General features: G+C 50.3%; 1 pseudogene; it reads right to left on the reverse strand.

Annotated features, from left to right (window-relative positions):
- Positions 1-4,396: 4,396 nt before the first annotated feature.
- On the reverse strand, positions 4,397-4,682 carry LOC112811638 (acylphosphatase-1 pseudogene; annotated as a pseudogene).
- Positions 4,683-5,415: the final 733 nt, after the last annotated feature.

Consider the following 5,415-nt stretch of genomic DNA (forward strand, 5'->3'; position numbering starts at 1 on the left):
GACAGATGGTTTCCTTTCTTCCCTCCTCTGCCGTGGTGTCTTCTGCTTCCCAACTAGCCGTGATGAAGGTGGCAACCATGCTCCTCATTATATTTTTAATAAGGCTAGATGTTCTCAAGGAGGGAAGAGGATGAGCTGAAAGGAGCCCTTCATATTTCTCCTGTGCAACAATCCTCCCCTGACAAATGTAGTTATTTCTTCTGTGCATGAACCCCAATCGATTTTCCCTCTGTCAGAGTCCCTCAGGCGTTGCCAGCCTCCTAATGGCAACCGATGAGGACACATTGGGCTCCCATTGTTAGCGGGACTGCCAGTGGCCTTGGCATGTCTATGACCTACCCACTGCAGGATGAGGACAGTTCTGCCAACAGTAATAAAAGCTATCATCTATTGAATGCCACCACGTGCCAGGCACCACGCTAAGTGCTTTCCATATGTAGCCTGGTTCAGCCTTCTCACCCGACCTGTGATGCCTGTACTATTACTAGGCCCACTTTCTAGGTGAGGAAACAGGTCAGGGGAGTTAACTAACCAGGTCAGTGCGACGCAGACACTAGGGTGGGGTGAGAGGCCAGGATCCGCAGGCTCTGTAGGGAACCCCAGAGCCCTGCAGATCCATGTCCACATTTTAACCAATTTGAACCCTCCATCCTGGGTTCCCGTCGTGTGCCTGGAATGTTCTTCAGATGGTGCCAAGCTGACCATTGGTGTGGTGTCTCTGCATGAGTCCCCCCTCATGGGTACCATTGCAAGGGGTTGGGTTCCTGCCCTGGTGTTTTGTTCAGAGTCAGATGAACAAGGAGGCTAGTCTGAGCCAACAGTCTCGATGAGCTCTCTGACTCATAAGCATCAGCCAGGAGTTGGGGCTGCACGTTATCCCTGCAGGAACGGTGGTCCTGGAGGAGTGGCCTGGAGGCAGGAGATTAGGGTCTGCGGTGAGTGCTGGAGTCAAGCTCTGGGAGTCTTTCCTGGGCCTGGGCTCCTCATGTGGATTGAGAGGAGAGGCTTTGAGGGTCTTCTGGGGGCGGTTACCTTTGTCTTCCTCCTTTCCTCTCCCCTCTGCCCTCTTCCGCCAATATGAAGAACAACATTATTGTTTTTCTGAACATAAAAATTCATGCTCTTTGTAAAAAAAAAAAAAATCAGACAGTATAAAAGTTTAAAGACAAACATAGAAATAATCCATAATCTCCCCCATCCAGAAATAGACCTCTTGACATTTTGGTGTGTAGCCGTTCGGTCTTCCATGTTTGCCAGGATGGACTCAGATCATACACACTGGATCTCCCTCGGAACCTCTCATTTTACAAGAGGCCATGGTCATCCCCCAGAAATAGCCATAGGTCAACCTTGTCATTTGACGTGCTTTCATTTTTGGGCTTTCGTTGTTGGATGGATCTTCACTTAGGTAGATCTTACTGGTTGTACGTCTTTCCTAAAACACGGATGTGTGCCTCTCAGGAACTAGTTAGTTCTGGGTGTTTCATCTTACTCCCTCTCTGGCCTGCCCCTGGACCAAGGGTCCTGGGGTTCAAGGTGGACGGAGGAAAGGAGAGAGAAGCTCAGTGTCCTCACAAATCAGGGAGGGAGAGAGAGCATTCCAGGCACCAAGCTGGCAGGACGCCTGGATGTGGGTGAAGGGGACATTGGGAGGCATTGCCTGTGCAGGCAGCAGTGCTCTGGGTGATGGACAGAACTTTCTTGGGTAACTTGACATTCTAGACAAGAACAAATCCCTGGCCCACAAGGGAATGAGATGTCAAACTTCCATTCATCCATCAAATATGCATCTACATCCATTCTGTATGTCAGGCTCCGTGCCAGGCACTGGAGATTCAGAAGCAAATAAATCATGGTCTGTACAAAGTGTTGTAAAAAGATTCATGGGAACAGAGAGAAGGAAAGGACTGCAACCTCTCTGGGGCGTTTGGGAGGAAGGCATTGGACCAGGTCAGGGAGGGGAGGGGAGAGGAGAGGAGGGAGCTGGAAACTCTAGACTGGAAGAATAGCATATCCGGGCAGTTAGGTGGAAAAGCAGAATACATAGCTGACGTGGAGGTGGGAGTGAGAAGGAGGAGGGGTGTGGATGGAAATGAATTGATTAAGACAGACTAGCACCAGATCTTGAAGAGTGTTGAATATCAGATGTCATGCTAAGGGACTTACCCTGCGGGCCTTTGAAGGGTTTGGAGCATGCAAAAGGTCTGGTCTAACAAAGATCCCTCTGGCCATTTCATGGAAGAAACTGGGGCCAGGGGACCAGGCATAAGGCTCTGCATGGCTGGCGGGAGAGGCAGAGAGGAATAGAGCCCAGGCACACGTCTTGGGGGTCAATGTAGCAGGAGCTAATGAGACAGAGGGGACTGGGTTTGGTGCCGGGCAGATGTGGGGGCAGGAGAAGGGAGGAGAAGGCAAGGATGAGGGGCAGATCTCCAGGGTGGGAGCCTCCAGGAGCTCTGAAAGCCGGGGGTGTGGAGGAGAGTCAGGGTGAGAGCAGAACACAGTCAAGGCACTCTCTTGTGTGCTGCCTGGGGCAGGAGGAGTCAGTCATTGAGCACTCTGGGTCTGTGTTTTGCTTTCTGATTCTCACAGACCCAGAGGCTTACTGTTAAGAGGGAGACCAGCCCACCCACCTCCTCATTTTATGGATGGGGAAACTCAGACCCAGAGCGGGGGGGGGGGGTGGCAAGGTCACGCAGGAAGTCACTGGAAGAGCTGAGGCTGCATCCCAGGTGCTGTGATCCGGACAGCCTGGTCCCACCACCAGGAGCCATGGCCAAGCACAGGGCAGCCGTGGGCTGTGCAGCCGGCTACATCTGGCTGGACTCTGGGCTCAGCTCCTGGCCGGCGACCTTGGGCAGGTCCACCAAGGCCCCTGAATTTCAGTTTCCTCAGCTTGACTGTAGGACTAACAGTCCTTGTCCCACCGAGCAGTCACGAGGTCCGAGTGAGATGCGGGAGAAAGACGCCTTGTCTTGTCCCTCTCAGGTATGGCTCTTCTGCCCCCTTTCTCTCTCCAAAGCTTCGCCTGATCATTTCCAGCCTCCAACCTCCCTCCCATTCTCCACTGAGAGCTTACACATTTCCTGAATTGGCCAGGATTCAAATGAACGTAAACTTCCTCCCTTTAGCTAGTTTCTTAACTTCTCTGGGACTCAGTGTTCTTATCTGTAAAATGGGAAGGATAATCCCTACCTCCCAGGATCTGGGGGGATTTGAAGGAGACAACGCGGATAAGGCACCTCCCATGACAGCCAGCCGTGTGGCACCTGTCCATGTCACCTCAGCCATCTCTGGACTGTGATCCCCTGAACTCCCAGGAGGTGTCAGAGAAGCTGTGGCTGTTCTCATGGGGGACACACCTGCATCAGAAATCCTGGCAAGCTTGAGCCTGGCATCTCACCGGGCCCTCCAGGGTGCCTGAAGCAGTTCTGAAAGGCTGAATTAGGAGCAGTGTTCTCTTCTTTGCCGTGTCTCTTTTTAACTTATTTTGCTTTGATTTTTCCATTTGCTACTAACCATGTATGAGTTACCTGCCTCTGTGATCTGTGCATTAAATACGGCTGACTGTTCCGCACGAGGAGGAGGCTACCTTCATTCATGGGGTTTATTTTCTTTCTATTAATGAAGACAGGGCTTTTAACATGCACTAGGCTCTTAGGTAGTCTTTTGGGTTTTTTTTTTTCTGTCTCAAAAGGATGGGAAGAAACTAAAATGGTGAGTGATCTTGGACAAGGTGGGTCAATGCTTGGATGCCTGCATTAGCATGATTGAATTTACTAGGCATGATCCATATCTATTACTCTAAAGAACAAACTACCTTCTCACACTGAGAATAAAACCAAAACCCTTAGCCTGTTCCATTCTCAGGGCCTTTGCCCTTGCTCTTTTTTCTACCAGGAATGTTCTTTAGATAATCCTATAAACTTGCTTCTTTATTTTCTAATAAATATTGTTTATAATATTACAATGTTATGAATATTATTTTAAAGGTTCTAATGTGTTTGTATTGGTCGGGATTGTCTGCAATTATGATCCTTTGATACATGTACTATGCAGTAACATTCAAATATGTGATACTAAAATAACTTACCAATAATTCTACTATTGAACATAGACTAGTTCTATCTCAATTAACAGTAAAAACCAAAACCACTGGGTGCCTGGATGACTCAGTCGGTTAAGCATCTGCCTTCGGCTCAGGGCATGATCCCAGGGTCCTGGGATCGAATCCCACGTCAGGCTCCCTGCTCCGTGGGGAGCCTGCTTCTCCCTCTCCCTCCGCTCCTCCTCCCCAGTCATGTGCTCTCTCTCTCTCACTCAAATAAATAAATAAAAACCTTGAAAAAAACCCCGAAACCACTGGGTTTATCTTGGAAAATTTGAATCCAAGCCATTATTTCACAATTTGGAAAGTGAGGGATCCAGCTTTAAGATGATTTTCTCACTGCTGTCTCTGTCCACGTGTGATTCAGGACTTCTCTTGTCTCACATATATGACACACTCGGAGTCACATTGCACCTTGCAATTGTCCTTGTACTGGACCCCTATCAGGACTCTGGACCCACCCTACCAATCCCAGCTGCTTATTCTCAACCTGAGTTTCCTCGCAGAAAATCACTTCTAGCACATTTTCAAAAATGTCATACTCCACTGATAGCAGGCTGCCCCCTTCAGCCATGCTCAAACCCTCCTCCTCTTCCTCATAGGGGGCGGGGGTCACTTGGGTGGCCGTCACACCAAGTGGTTTCCCCCAGCCAAGGAAACAGCCGTGCTCAGAAGCTTAGAGTGGCCAAATATTATTAGTCAGTGGTGACTACTTCCTCCTTCATCAGAGAGGTCTCCCTGAAGCTCCTTATCTAACACCCTTCCCCCACTGCTATCTCTTTCCTCTGGTTTAGTTTCCCTCCTAGAACTGACCACTCTCTGTCATTGCACTGTGGGTTTATTGTCTCTCTTCTAGACCCACAGGGACTGTGTCTGGCTTTGCTCACCGTGGAGGCATCCCCCACACCCCGGCCTGTGCCTGGTCCAGAGGAGATGCTCAGTGAGTAGCTGTTGAGTGGATGCTGGCAAAGGCACCTGGGGTGGGGGAGGGGGCGCTAGCAATTTCCCATAAAAGCTTTTCCCACCAAAGCCCGGGCCCTGGAAAGACCGGGGAAGTGGCAGATGACTCCGACTTTGCCACCCGCTGTGAACAAACCACGGGGCACCTTTGAAGTCTACACAGCAGGAGTGGGAAAAAGGAGGAGGCTGTGTGGTTCCCCCCCACCCCCTGCCCATCAGGCACACTGCCTCCAGGGCGGGGGTCCTTGGGGTCTCCACTTGACCCTCTTCTTCATCCTCTGGTATACATCTCACCTTCACTGAGCGCTGCTCTATACCAGGCCCTCTTCTAAATGCCTTGCCTGAAT

This window comes from Callorhinus ursinus, unplaced genomic scaffold (genome assembly GCF_003265705.2).
Source record: "Callorhinus ursinus isolate GAN/ISIS: 27379988/994484 unplaced genomic scaffold, GSC_fseal_2.0 scaffold18, whole genome shotgun sequence".
Lineage (NCBI taxonomy): Eukaryota > Metazoa > Chordata > Mammalia > Carnivora > Otariidae > Callorhinus > Callorhinus ursinus.